This window comes from Eubalaena glacialis, chromosome 5 (genome assembly GCF_028564815.1).
Source record: "Eubalaena glacialis isolate mEubGla1 chromosome 5, mEubGla1.1.hap2.+ XY, whole genome shotgun sequence".
NCBI classification, from domain to species: domain Eukaryota; kingdom Metazoa; phylum Chordata; class Mammalia; order Artiodactyla; family Balaenidae; genus Eubalaena; species Eubalaena glacialis.
The window spans coordinates 94,936,583-94,951,258 of NC_083720.1; positions in this window are offsets into that span (position 1 = coordinate 94,936,583).

The following is a 14,676-nucleotide window of genomic DNA, read 5'->3' on the forward strand; positions in this document are numbered from 1 at the left end:
ATTGAACACTACATTTTGATAATAGAGAATATACCTTCCTCTCAAGTGCACATGGAATATTCACAAAAACCAATCATACTTTAGGGCACAAATAAAAGATCAGTAGGTTCCATAAATAAAAATGTTACAAACATCCACCTCTGGTCACAATGTAATAAAACTAGAAAGTAAAAGTAAAACCCAAAAGCAAAAAGGCCTTTCCACTTGGAAATTAAAAGGCCTTGTATTAAATAACTCATGTGATAAGAGAAATATAAACAGAAATTTAAAAATTTCTGAAAAATAATGACAATGAAAGCACTACATATCAGAATCTGAGATACATTAAAGCAATGCAGGGACTTCCCTGGTGGCGCAGTGGTTAAGAATCCACCTGCCAATGCAGGGGACAAGGGTTCAAGCCCTGGTCCAGGAAGATCCCACATGCCGTGGAGCAACTAAGCCCATGCACCACAACTACTGAGCCTGCGCACCTAGAGCCCGTGCTCCACAAGAGAAGCCACCGCAATGAGAAGCCCGCACACTGCAACGAAGAGTAGCCCCCGCTCGTTGCAACTAGAGAAAGCCCGAGTGCAGCAACGAAGACCCAACGCAGCCCCCTCAAAAATAAATAAATAAACAACAGACTTTAAAAAAAAAAAGCCAATGCAAAGAGGAAAATTCCTATCCTTAAACACCTATTTCAATTTTTAAAAAAGAATGAAAATAAGTGAATTAGATTTCTAACACAAAAAGGTAGGGGGAAAAAGTATAACAAAAGAAAGCACATGGGAGGGGCAAGATGGCGGAAGAGTAGGACGCGGGGATCGCCTTCCTCCCCACAGATACATGAGAAATACATCTACACGTGGAGCTGCTCCTACAGAACACCCACTGAACGCTGGCAGAAGACGTCAGACCTCCCAAAAGGCAAGAAAATCCCCACGTACTTGGGTAGGGCAAAAGAAAAAAGAAATAGCAGAGACAAAAGAATAGGGACGGGACCTGCACCAGTGGGAGGGAGCTGTGAAGGAGGAAAGGTTTCCACACACTAGGAAGCCCCTTCGTGGGCAGAGACTGCGGGTAGCAGAGGGGGGAAGCTTCGGAGCCACGGAGGAGAGCGCAGCCACAGTGGTGCGGAGGGCAAAGCGGAGATTCCCGCACAGAGGAGCGGTGCCGACCAGCACTCACCAGCCCGAGAGGCTTGTCTGCTCAGCCGCCGGGGCGGGCGGGGCCTGGGAGCTGGGGCTCGGGCTTCGGTGCTAGCCGGGAGGGAGTCCGGGAAAAAGACTGCAGCTGCCAAAGAGGCAAGAGAATTTTTCTTGCCTCTTTGTTTCGCGGCGCGCAAGGAGAGGGGATTCAGAGCGCCGCCTAAACGAGCTCCAGAGACGGGCGCGAGCCGCGGCTATCAGCGCGGATCCCACAGCAACAGGGACGCAGAGGGAAAAACGGAGAGATTCCCGCAGAGAGGCTCGGCGCCGAGCAGCACTCACCAGCCCGAGAGGCTTGTCTGCTCACCCGCCGGGGCGGGCGGGGGCTGGGAGCTGAGGCGCGGGCTTCGGTCGGATCCCAGGGAGAGGACGGGTTGGCTGCGTGAACACAGCCTGAAGGGTCTAGCGCACCACAACTAGCCGGGAGGGTGCACGAGAAAAAGTCTGCAGCTGCCGAAGAGGCAGGAGACTTTTTCTTGCCTCTTTGTTTCGCGGCGTGCAAGGAGAGGGGATTCAGAGCGCCACTTGGGCGAACTCCAGAGATGGGCGTGAGCCGCGGCTATCAGAGCGGACCCCAGAGACGGGCATGAGACGCTAAGGCTGCTGCTGCCGCCACCAAACAGCCTGTGGGCGAGCACAGGTCATTCTCCACACCGCCCCTCCCGGGAGCCTGTGCATGCAGCCCGCCACGGCCAGGCTCCCGTAATCTGGGGACAACTTCCCCGGGAGAGCACACGGCGCGCCTCAGGCTGCTGCAACGTCACGCCGGCTTCTGCCGCCGCAGGCTCGCCCCGCCTCCTCCGTACCGCTCCCTCCCCCTGGCCTGACTGAGCCAGAGCCCCCGAATCAGCTGCTCCTTTAACCCCGTTCTGTCTGGGCGGGGAACAGACGCCCTCAGGGGACCTACATGCAGAGGCGGGTCCAAATCCAAAGCTGAACCCCGGGAGCTGTACGAACAAAGAAGAGAAAGGGAAATCTCTCCCAGCAGCCTCAGAAGCAGCGGATTAAAGCTCCACAAACAACTTGATGTGCCTGCATCTGTTGAATACCTGAATAGACAACGAATCATCCCAAATTTAGGAGATGGACTTTGGGAGCAGGATATATTAACTTTTCCCCTTTTCCTTTTTTTTGTGAGTGTAGATGTGTATGCTTCTGGGTGAGATTTTGTCTGTATAGCTTTGCTCTCACCGTTAGTCCTAGGGTTAGGTCCGTCCGTTTTTTTTTTTTTTTTTTTTTTTTGGCTTAAAAAAAATTTTTTTCCCTAATAAATGTTTTCTTAATAATTTTTTCCTTATTTTCTATTTTTAAAAAAATTTTTAATAAGTTTTTTCATATTTTTTATTTTAAAAAATTAAAAAATTTTTTTTCTTAATAAATTTTTTCTAAATAATTTTTTTCTTATTTTTAGTATAAAAAATTAATAAATCTATTTTTAAAAATTAAAAAAAATTTTTTTTCTTAATAAATTTACTCTTAATAATTTTTTTTCTTATTTTTTATTATAATTGCTTTATTTTATTTTATTTTATCCTCTTTTTTTCTTTCTTTCCATTTTTTCTCCCTTTTATTCTGAGCCGTGTGGATGAAAGGCTCTTGGTGCTCCAGCCAGGCATCAGGGCTGTGCCTCTGAGGTGGGAGAGCCAACTTCAGGACACTGGTCCACAAGAGACCTCCCAGCTCCACGTAATACCAAACGGCGAAAATCTCTCACAGATCTCCATCTCAACATCAAGACCCAGCTTCACTCAACGACCAGCAAGCTACAGTGCTGGACACCCTATGCCAAACAACTAGCAAGAGAGGAACACAGCCCCATCCATTAACAGAGAGGCTGCCTAAAATCATAATAAGGCCACAGACACCCCAAAACACACCACCAGACGTGGACGAACTCACCAGAAAGACAACATCCAGCCTCATCCACCAGAACACAGGCACTAGTTCCCTCCACCAGGAAACCTACACAACCCACTGAACCAACCTTAGCCACTGGGGACAGATACCAAAAACAACGGGAACTACGAACCTGCAGCCTGTGAAAAGGAGACCCCAAACACAGTAAGATAAGCAAAATGAGAAGACAGAAAAACACACAGCAGATGAAGGAGCAGGGTCAAAACACACCAGACCTAACAAATGAAGAGGAAATAGGTAGTCTACCTGAAAAAGAATTCAGAATAATGATAGTAAGGATGATCCAAAGTCTTGGAAATAGAATAGACAAAATGCAAGAAACATTTAACAAGGACGTAGAAGAACTAAAGAGGAACCAAGAAACGATGAAAAGCACAATAAATGAAATTAAAAATACTCTAGATGGGATCAATAGCAGAATAACTGAGGCAGAAGAACGGATAAGTGACCTGGAAGATAAAATGGTGGAAATAACTACTGCAGACCAGAATAAAGAAAAAAGAATGAAAAGAACTGAGGACAGTCTCAGAGACCTCTGGGACAACATTAAACGCACCAACATTCGAATTATAGGGGTCCCAGAAGAAGAAGAGAAAAAGAAAGGGACTGAGAAAATATTTGAAGAGATTATAGTTGAAAACTTCCCTAATATGGGAAAGGAAATAGTTAATCAAGTCCTGGAAGCACAGAGAGTCCCATACAGGATAAATCCAAGGAGAAACACACCAAGACACATATTAATCAAACTATCAAAAATTAAATATAAAGAAAACATATTAAAAGCAGCAAGGGAAAAACAACAGATAACACACAAGGGCATCCCCATAAGGTTAACAGCTGATCTTTCAGCAGAAACGCTGCAAGCCAGAAGGGAGTGGCAGGATATACTTAAAGTGATGAAGGAGAAAAACCTACAACCAAGATTACTCTACCCAGCAAGGATCTCATTCAGATTTGATGGAGAAATTAAAACCTTTACAGACAAGCAAAAGCTGAGAGAGTTCAGCACCACCAAACCAGCTTTACAACAAATGCTAACGGAACTTCTCTAGGCAAGAAACACAAGAGAAGGAAAACACCTACAATAACAAACCCAAAACATTTAAGAAAATGGGAATAGGAACATACATATCGATAATTACCTTAAATGTAAATGGATTAAATGCTCCCACCAAAAGACACAGACTGGCTGAATGGATACAAAAACAAGACCCATATATATGCTGTCTACAAGAGACCCACTTCAGACCTAGAGACACATACAGACTGAAAGTGAGGGGATGGAAAAAGATATTCCACGCAAATGGAAATCAAAAGAAAGCTGGAGTAGCAATTCTCATATCAGACAAAATAGACTTTAAAATAAAGACAATTACAAGAGACAAAGACGGACACTATATAATGATCAAGGGATCGATCCAAGAGGAAGGTATAACAATTGTAAATATTTATGCACCCAACATAGGAGCACCTCAATACATAAGGCAAATACTAACAGCCATAAAAGGGGAAATCGACAGTAACACAATCATAGTAGGGGACTTTAACACCCCACTTTCACCAATGGACAGATCATCCAAAATGAAAATAAATAAGGAAACACAAGCTTTAAATGATACATTAAACAAGATGGACTTAATTGATATTTATAGGACATTCCACCCAAAAACAACAGAATACACATTTTTCTCAAGTGCTCATGGAACATTCTCCAGGATAGATAATATCTTGGGTCACAAATCAAACCTTGGTAAATTTAAAAAAATTGAAATCGTATCAAGTATCTTTTCCGACCACAACGCTATGAGACTAGATATCAATTACAGGAAAAGATCTGTAAAAAATACAAACACATGGAGGCTACACAATACACTACTTAATAACGAAGTGATCACTGAAGAAATCAAAGGGGAAATCAAAAAATACCTAGAAACAAATGACAATGGAGACACGACGATCCAAAACCTATGGGATGCAGCAAAAGCAGTTCTAAGAGGGAAGTTTATAGCAATACAAGCCTACATCAAGAAACAGGAAACATCTCGAATAAACAACCTAACCTTGCACCTAAAGCAATTAGAGAAAGAAGAACAAAAAAACCCCAAAGCTAGCAGAAGGAAAGAAATCATAAAGATCAGATCAGAAATAAATGAAAAAGAAATGAAGGAAACAATAGCAAAAATCAATGAAACTAAAAGCTGGTTCTTTGAGAAGATAAACAAAATTGATAAACCATTAGCCAGACTCATCAAGAGAAAAAAGGAGAAGACTCAAATTAATAGAATTAGAAATGAAAAAGGAGAAGTAACCACTGACACTGCAGAAATACAAACGATCATAAGAGATTACTACAAGCAACTCTATGCTAATAAAATGGACAACCTGGAAGAAATGGACAGATTCTTAGAAATGCACAACCTGCCGAGACTGAACCAGGAAGAAATAGAAAATATGAACAGACCAATCACAAGCACTGAAATTGAAACTGTGATTAAAAATCTTCCAACACACAAAAGCCCAGGACCAGATGGCTTCACAGGCGAATTCTATCAAACATTTAGAGAAGAGCTAACACCTATCCTTCTCAAACTCTTCCAAAATATTGCAGAGGGAGGAACACTCCCCAACTCATTCTACGAGGCCACCATCACCCTGATACCAAAACCAGGCAAAGATGTCACAAAGAAAGAAAACTACAGGCCAATATCACTGATGAACATAGATGCAAAAATCCTCAACAAAATACTAGCAAACAGAATCCAACAGCACATTAAAAGGATCATACACCATGATCAAGTGGGGTTTATTCCAGGAATGCAAGGATTCTTCAATATACGCAAATCAATCAACGTGATACATCATATTAACAAATTGAAGGAGAAAAACCATATGATCATCTCAATAGATGCAGAGAAAGCTTTCGACAAAATTCAACACCCATTTATGATAAAAGTCCTGCAGAAAGTAGGCATAGAGGGAACTTTCCTCAACATAATAAAGGCCGTATATGACAAACCCACAGCCAACATTGTCCTCAATGGTGAAAAACTGAAACCATTTCCACTAAGATCAGGAACAAGACAAGGTTGCCCACTCTCACCACTATTATTCAACATAGTTTTGGAAGTGTTAGCCACAGCAATCAGAGACGAAAAAGAAATAAAAGGAATCCAAATCGGAAAAGAAGAAGTAAAGCTGTCACTGTTTGCAGATGACATGATACTATACATAGAGAATCCAAAAGATGCTACCAGAAAACTACTAGAGCTAATCAATGAATTTGGTAAAGTAGCAGGATACAAAATTAATGCACAGAAATCTCTTGCATTCCTGTATACTAATGATGAAAAATCTGAAAGTGAAATTAAGAAAACACTCTCGTTTACCATTGCAACAAAAAGAATAAAATACCTAGGAATAAACCTACCTAAGGAGACAAAAGACCTGTATGCAGAAAACTATAGGACACTGATGAAAGAAATTAAAGATGATACAAATAGATGGAGAGATATACCATGTTCTTGGATTGGAAGAATAAACATTGTGAAAATGACTCTGCTACCCAAAGCAATCTACAGATTCAATGCAATCCCTATCAAACTACCACTGGCATTTTTCACAGAACTAGAACAAAAAATTTCACAATTTGTATGGAAACACAAAAGACCCCGAATAGCCAAAGCAATCTTGAGAACGAAAAATGGAGCTGGAGGAATCAGGCTCCCTGACTTCAGACTATATTACAAAGCTACAGTAATCAAGACAGTTTGGTACTGGCACAAAAACAGAAATATAGATCAATGGAACAGGATAGAAAGCCCAGAGATAAGCCCACGCACATATGGTCACCTTATCTTTGATAAAGGAGGCAAGCATATACAGTGGAGAAAAGACAGCCTCTTCAATAAGTGGTGCTGGGAAAATCGGACAGGTACATGTAAAAGTATGAAATTAGAACACTCCCTAACACCATACACAAAAATAAACTCAAAATGGATTAAAGACCTAAGTGTAAGGCCAGACACTATCAAACTCTTAGAGGAAAACATAGGCAGAACACTGTATGACATAAGTCACAGCAAGATCCTTTTTGACCCAGGTCCTAGAGAAATGGAAATAAAAACACAAATAAACAAATGGGACCTAATGAAACTTAAAAGCTTTTGCACAGCAAAGGAAACCATAAACAAGACCAAAAGACAACCCTCAGAATGGGAGAAAATATTTGCAAATGAAGCAACGGACAAAGGATTAATCTCCAAGATTTACAAGCAGCTCATGCAGCTCAATAACAAAAAAACAAACAACCCAATCCAAAAATGGGCAGAAGACCTAAATAGACATTTCTCCAAAGAAGAGATACAGATTGCCAATAGACACATGAAAGAATGCTCAACATCATTAATCATTAGAGAAATGCAAATCAAAACTACAATGAGGTATCATCTCACACCGGTCAGAATGGCCATCATCAAAAAATCTAGAAACAATAAATGCTGGAGAGGGTGTGGAGAAAAGGGAGCACTCTTGCACTGTTGGTGGGAATGTAAATTGATACAGCCACTATGGAGAACAGTATGGAGGTTCCTTAAAAAACTAAAAATAGAACTACCATATGACCCAGCAATCCCACTACTGGGCATATACCCTGAGAAAACCATAATTCAGAAAGAGTCATGTACCAAAATATTCATTGCAGCTCTGTTTACAATAGCCAGGACATGGAAGCAACCTAGGTGTCCATCATCGGATGAATGGATAAAGAAGATGTGGCACATATATACAATGGAATATTACTCAGCCATAAAAAGAAATGAAATGGAGGTGTTTGTAATGAGGTGGATGGAGTTAGAGTCTGTCATACAGAGTGAAGTAAGTCAGAAAGAGAAAAACAAATACAGTATGCTAACACATATATATGGAATCTAAGGGAAAAAAAAAAAAAAAAAAAAGAGGTCATGAAGAACCTAGTGGCAAGATGGGAATAAAGACACAGACCTACTAGAGAATGGACTTGAGGATATGGGGAGGGGGAAGGGTGAGATGTGACAGGGTGAGAGAGTGTCATGGACATATATACACTACCAAATGTAAAATAGATAACTAGTGGGAAGCAGCCGCATAGCACAGGGAGATCAGCTCGGTGCTTTGTGACCACCTAGAGGGGTGGGATAGGGAGGGTGGGAGGGAGGGAGATGCAAGAGGGAAGAGATATGGCAACATATGTATATGTGTAACTGATTCACTTTGTTGTAAAGCAGAAGCTAGCACACCATTGTAAAGCAATTATACTTCAATAAAGATGTTTAAAAAAAAAAAAAAAAAAAAAAAAAAAAAAAAGAAAGCACATGGTAGGAAATAATAAAGATAAAAGCAGAAATTAATGAAGAAAACAGAAAAACAACAGATCAAATTAATGAATCAGAATCCTGATTCTTTAAAAAATATCGGTAAGGACCATCAAAATGATAGAAAGAGGAAGATCACTTATAACATGCTGCTTACCATTTTTACATTAATGCACAATGTAAGCATAGTGTTAAAATTTTTTTTAAAAAAAACTTCTGAGCTAAAAAGAATTTTTGTTGAACAGAATTCCTTTTTATCTCACTCATAGTTTCTCCCTTTAGATTACTGAGGTGCCACCTGTCAAAACAACAGTTAGATAAATTCTACCTTAATATGTTTTGTGCTATCATTTTTAGGAAATACATAGTAGGTAGGGAGACATTCCATAAAGAATTATAACAAATGGAATGTTACTCAAGCTTGCTAGGCAATTTAAATGTTCTAACAGAAGGAATTGCTATTTGGGAAAAAACTCTCATTTAAACAAGTTTTATCATGAATGTTTGCTGTATAACTTAGCTTACACGCTAAAGTGATGCATTTGGGGATTCTTCAGGATGATGAAAGACAGTAAGAAAATGTAAATTAGTGAGTAATATTATCATAAATTACAGATAGATCAAAAGCATGAACGAATGAGCAGGACAGGGTGAATCAAAGCCCAGCATTGCGAGATCATACACTAATCCACTCTGCTTGATACCAGAGTTCTGGGTATCAAGAAGGAAACAGAACCTACAAGCAAGATAAGCAGAACGGGTACTAGAAGTTGGAGAAGTGAGAAGAAAGGAAAAGGTTTGACTTCAAATTATTCTGATATGGAAACCATGTTCTACTTTGGCATAAGATGATGATAATAAACTCATTAATTCAGTAACCACTGATTGTTGGTAGGACATTAGGAGCCACAGTCCTTCAGAGGGAAATTTTTTTTCTTAGAAAATTAATAAAGAAGACAGCACAGGTTTATTTACTTAAACAAGAATTTTAAAACCATTTATTTGTAAAGATGCTTAGCACTTCTACTTGTCAATGCTGCTAGCTATTTTATGTACCGTAGAGTAATGAAATCTGTCTTTAAAAAAGTATTTGTAATCTAGATTTTCACTATTTTAGACTAACCAAATCATTAAACTGGTCAAATCATTCAGTGTTTCTCTACTTGCATTGCATTGTAAGAACTGAAAGATAATTCCTATTTTCAGGCATAAAACTTATTAAATTACTAAGGATTCCTGGGAAGAGAAAGGTTTTTTTGCCTCAGTAAGTCATAAAATTGTGAAAACGCTGCACTTTGTTGATTTGGGGATCAAAACATGAGCTTACATGTGTCTGATTTAAATCTCTGAGTAAAGTACACACATAAGATCTTGGCCTCTTCTAGTACGCTCAAGATTTATTAAGAACAATTCTACCTGGTTTAAAATTATGAACAGGTTCACATTGAAAGGAGCCTTAAATTTCTGACAAGTAATAGCTAGGTAAAGACTCTACTCTTGTTATTTAATTGGAATGTTGCAGAAAAGGCCTTAGAAACCACAAACCACAAAAAGAGGACTTTTGGAGGAAAATAATTTATAGGCTTTAGTTTTTGTTACATAGTTGAGCTAAAAGACTTAAAACTATCTCCTGGGTTCTCACCCCTTTCTCCTTGGCTTCCAAAAGGCCATGGTGGCTGTACACCTACTTTCCCTAATGTGACCATTCCTCACCTTGATTTCTTTCCTTATGGCTACGTAAGGTGGACCTCTCATGTGACTGTGATAAAATGTGACTGTCTCCACAGTAAGCTGATTTAGAATCCATGCTCTATTTTGATTGGGAAAGATTACGTATAATGTGTGTCATATTTAGATTACTGGATTTGTCAACTAATGACTCAAGCCCCTAGAGTGCTACCTTTCACAGAAGCCTGAGACTGGTGATTTTATAAAACTGGTCCATACTCTCGTAGAACCAGTGTGCAGGTATGTTTCCCCTAGAAAATTCTAAGGTACCCCAAGATTGATCCAAATACCACATACCTGGGCTGGTACAGTCTCAGAAACGCAATGAGGCGGCAATTATTACTGAATAACCCTTTATTGCCTGAGTTATTGTTGTTACCAATAACTTCACATCACTCTTACTGTCTGCTTTCTCAATCACATTCTTTCTCTCTAGATGTTGTCATTGACTGTTACGGTTCAAATCCTAGCTCTGTGATCTACCACCTATGTGACCTTGAGAACTGTATTTAACCTCTGTAAGACTATAAGATGGAGATAGAGTACATACCTCAAAAGAATAAGAGTTAACTGAGATAACTCATGTCAGCCTTACTATACAGTACTTGCCTCAATCTATAGGTACATAGTGCCACAGTAAGCCATGAATAACAATATTGTTTTTAAAATTTAGGCAGTGTATACCCCCTCACTTGCCCATAATAAATGGCTATATCTTTCTGTATATCTAGAAAGAAGATATAAGTTTCATATAGGTCCACTAACAGAGAAGAGAGTGAGTTTAAAATGCATTGAGTGAACACAGGGACCATTATAATGTAATGCAGAATTAAGCTATTTAGACCCTACTTCACCAGTACCTAATACCATCTTGTAGGGAGGCAGCATGTAAGAAGCACAGAACTTAGGATCAGGACATGTAATTCTGTCATTGGTTACCTGTGAAAGCATGGGCAAATCTTTTCACATCTCTGAGCCTCAATTTCCACCATTCCTAAGTGAGGTTACGGGTGTGTTTTCCAAACATTTCTTAAGGAGTGGAAGCCGTTTTTTTGCATCTTCAGACCCCCGACTACACACCCTCCTCTCTGCCTCCCAAACACCTTTATGGAATGCAGAAGGCTCCACGGAGCAGAGTTTGAAAACCACAGAGATAAACCCCTTACAACTTTATTATCTTAGATACTCCAGCCTAGGCATTCATAAAGTTTAAGACTTCAGGCTCTAAAATTAGATACAGATATAATAAATTAGTGTATCAGTTGTATTTAGTCACAATTCTTAAATATAACTCAAAAGTAAAACAAGAAATACCTTAAAATCTGGATATTCTTATTTTCACTTATACTATTAACACCTGAAAAAAAATATTTAAAAATCTGCTTATTAATATATAGAATACTTCATTACCTGAAATTTATTATTTTCAAAAAGTTCAATTTGCAAGTTAATTTTCATCACTTAAGATCTTGACAACACCTAAAACACACACATACAACACCACCAGCAGCAACAAAACTAAATTCTTTTTCCTTTGGGCTTATCTTATATATGAGAGTATGCTTTAAAATTACAGCCTATGGCACTTATCTAGGCTATGTTTATACAACAGAACATGTTCAATTATATGCTCCCTATTTATTGGCCCAATGCTAATCTTGTTGGTATAGGTCTCATTGACATTATCAAGATAGCACAGCAAGTAAACCTATAGGCCCGTGTCTACATTCCCCAGACCTGACCTTTCTCCAGGTACTGTCCAAACTGACTTAAGTAGACCCCCTGAATGTCTTCTGATCATTTAAACTGCTTTTCACTGCTTGGAGATGCTTTGACCAGGTAACAGCTCTTATGCTTGGTTAGAAAAGTTACTGAGCAGAGGAAATTCTGTCTATAAATCAGAAATAGGTCAGAAATGGGTCTATAAATCTTAAGCGATGGAGCTGAGATAAACAACTAGGATTTTTGGACTATCTCAGTGGAATCTAAGTAAGCAGTTGCCTCATTGGAAAAGTGAATGACAATACAAGTATCAAATCATTGTGAAATACACCTGAAACTAATATAATGTTATATATCAGTTATACCTCATTTGAAAAAAAGAATGATAATATTCTAGGTTCAGAATGAGGACTAATGAACAGAAGTAAAGGGAGGTAGGTTCTAGCTCAGGGTGGAAATGGACATTCTAAAAACTAGAGCACCTTGGATATTTACATGGTGGACTCCCTTGTGAGGTGCTCAAACTGAGGGTGGATGAGCATTTGTTGGGATGACAACTTGCCACTGGCTGTCCTCTCTTGGGAAGAGTATTGGACTAGAAGAAGTGTAAAATCTTCTCCAATCTGGACATTCTATGATTTTGTATGGAGAACATTCAGCAAAAAGATGACCAAAAATACAGTGACTTCTCACAGATGATTTCAGTCAACAGCAAAGCCAGATAGGGACAATTCCACTGCTTCCACCAAGTTTCATGCTCTTTTGTTTAAAAATTTTGGCTCTAGATAAATTTTAATGAAATCTGTTCCTTTAACACCTCTGCATATATGTTTACAGTCACCTTAAATTCATCTTATCCCAAATCTGGTCTCTTTTCCTTCCCACCTAACCTGTTTTCTAGGGCGTTCTCAGATAGTGATACCATAAACCCAACTTCCCAAGTCAGACATTTCAGTGTCTTCATTCTTCATCTATTCAAACTCCACATTCTGTTGAGTCTATCTCTGTAATACCTTTTAACTCAGGGAAGGAGACTTAAGTGTGGTCAAAAGTTATAAGGAAGGAATCCTGGAATATGCAGTTTAGTTAATTTTAGTCCTATCGTATTCTTTCATGCTTTAATCAACTCTTACTAGACCTGCTACAAAATACCTCATAATGATCCTTCTAGTTTCATTTTCTTACAATCTTCCTTTAAAATCAGAGCCATTTTGCCATACCTTGCCCAAAAACAAAGCTTTGACCTAAGACCAGCACTCAATGCCCTTTACCATCTGGCCTAACCAACCTCCCAGCCTCATCTTCATCTTCACTCCCTTTACACACACTGTGCACCATTCAAAGTTTACTAGCTGTGTCCTGAGCATGTCCTGCTCTTTCAGGACCCTGCTTGTATTTATACTCTTCTTTTTCTTCCTCCTTTCTTCCCAGCAAAATCCTCTCCAGTTTAGCTTTTAGGGATGTGGAGAAAGAGGTTCAAAACTATGTAGCTGGTAGCAATGTACACTGATCCAGTCTTTAAAATCAGTGTTCTAATAAAAAGGGAAAGAAAACTGCCCAATGCCTCTGAAAAATATAATTTAATGTAGGGGACTATATCTGGAGGACATGCTCCCCTTACTCTCCCCACATCAAAAGTAGTACGCTTTAATTAAATCATTCATGCATATAAAACACTTAGCACAGGGCCTGGTACAAAGTAGACCTCTGGTAATTATTAATTACTGTTGTTAGCATTTTGATGGTTTACAATGTATTGCTGCTATGAATAGTGCTTCTATAAATACTAGAGATAGAACTTTCTAAGATCAAGACCAATCAAGTTTCTGCCCTCGTGGATCTTATATTCTAACGGAGAAAGACACTAACAAAACAAATCAAAAATATAATTTTGGGCTTCCCTGGTGGCGCAGTGGTTGAGAGTCTGCCTGCCAATGCAGGGGACACGGGTTCGGGCCCTGGTCTGAGAGGATCCCACATGCCGCGGAGCAACAAAGCCCGTGAGCCACAACTACTGAGCCTGCGCGTCTGGAGCCTGTGCTCTGCAACAAGAGAGGCCGCGACAGTGAGAGGCCCGCGCACCGCGATGAAGAGTGGCCCCCGCTTGCCGCAACTAGAGAGAGCCCTCGCACAGAAACGAAGACCCAACACAGCCAAAAATAAATAAATAAATAAATAAATAAAAAAGAATCAGATCTTTAAAAAAAAAAAAATATATATATATATAATTTTGGAAATTGGTCAAGTGCAATGATGAGAATAACACACGGTAGTAATAATATACAGAGAGAAGGAGTTGAGACTACTTAGTTAGGGTAGGTCAGGGAAAGACTTCCTGAAGTGACATGTGAGCTGAATGACAAAAATTCAGCCCTGCAGAGGACTGGGGAAGATCTTAAGAGGAAGTGCCACATGCAAAGGTCCTGAGATGAGAAGGGCTAAGGGTTCACTGACTGCCAGGAAGGAGGCTAGTGAAGCTGCATGTAGTCCAGGGAGAATGGGAGGTCTGCTTATAGACAGCCAACTGTGTACTGTGCCCAAAGGAATGCTGTGCTTATTAGCAGTTCCTTTCCTAAATTATCCTGAGAAGTTGCTGGTGAGGTTGGCTGGTGGTAGAGCTCACGGGACCTTGAAAAAGTCATACTAATGACTTTGGGGTTTATTCTATAATTGCAGTGGAAAGCCGCTGGAGGATTTTAAGCAGGGGAATATAATCCTCTAGCGGCTGGGTGGGAAGTCTACTGAGTAGAAGGAGCCAGTTATGAGGCCAC